This window comes from Seriola lalandi, unplaced genomic scaffold (assembly GCF_002814215.2).
Source record: "Seriola lalandi dorsalis isolate HSWRI2012SDOR001 ecotype SW California unplaced genomic scaffold, Sedor1 jcf7180002054143, whole genome shotgun sequence".
In the NCBI taxonomy this organism is placed as follows: domain Eukaryota; kingdom Metazoa; phylum Chordata; class Actinopteri; order Carangiformes; family Carangidae; genus Seriola; species Seriola lalandi.
The window spans coordinates 88,172-89,171 of record NW_019524696.1 but is presented as its reverse complement, the minus strand read 5'-3'; the positions used below and the strand labels follow the sequence as shown (position 1 = coordinate 89,171).

The window sequence follows — 1,000 nt, the reverse complement described above, 5'->3', positions numbered from 1 at the left end:
TTTAAAGGAAATATTCCCCTTTTCCTAGGTGGTTTGAAGGGGGCTGCCCTAGTTCACTTTTTCTGGGTTGTGAAATGGAGGAAATCCCACAATTCAGGCTTTTTTAGTGTTAATTTTACTGGTAGGTTGGACATCTATTCTCATAATGTTTGCTCATTTGAGTTTACATCAAAATGGTGTGTTCAGTTCTTTTTGTCTTTGAGGAAGTCTTGCTGTAAATCACATCTAATAGGGCTTTTTCATATTTTAACCTGTCCGAGCAGGAAAAGCACAGGTGTAACTAATAACACTAATGACGGCTCTGTTCCATTTAGGTTTAGTTAAACCAGTAACAGTATGTACAATAGCAAGGACCTTGAAGTAAAAAATGTCAGCCATCATTGTTATTAGTTACACCTGTGTGTGATAATTTTGATAGATTTTGAAGAGGAGGTGCACAGGAAATAACAGCACCATGCACCATGCTCTCTAAACTTGCATATAACTGCAGTATGTTTGTTCTTGTGTTTAAATTATGTGTTTGAGTTGAGTTTCTGGATTAGAAAACATGACTAAGTAATCATTTTCTTTCAAAGGCCTCTGACTTTATCAAACTCAACATTTTAATAAGACGGGACATCGTTTATCAAGGGACACATAAAAAAACTTCCACACTTATTTAACATGAATTGTATTACTGTGGTCTTGTATCATGTTATTGGTCATCAAAATTATACAGAGTCTCTTTGGGTCAGCTAAATTTAATCATGAGAGTGAGAGGATCCCCCTCTCTCTTGGTGACAATAGCCTGCATCATTCCCGAAGGTGTATGGAGATACCTCGAACCTTTGAAGAAGTTCTCAATAAATGGTCTGTCAATCTTGTTGCACTTCCCAATGGCTGCCTCGAAATTGTTGCTGAGGACTCCATAGATGTTCTCCTTGTCGTTTTTCTTCCCAAAGAACAAAAAGAGGGCGTAGCAATCCTTGCCGATGGAGGTGCAGAAGTCCACTAACCTTTC

At 38.1% G+C, this 1,000-nt stretch overlaps 1 protein-coding gene across 1 annotated transcript in view; it reads left to right on the top strand.

Moving 5' to 3' along the window:
- Positions 1 to 1,000, top strand: part of LOC111653080 (dual specificity tyrosine-phosphorylation-regulated kinase 4-like) — a 9,270-nt gene that overhangs the window by 107 nt on the left and 8,163 nt on the right. The gene's annotated exons all lie outside the window — the stretch shown is intronic.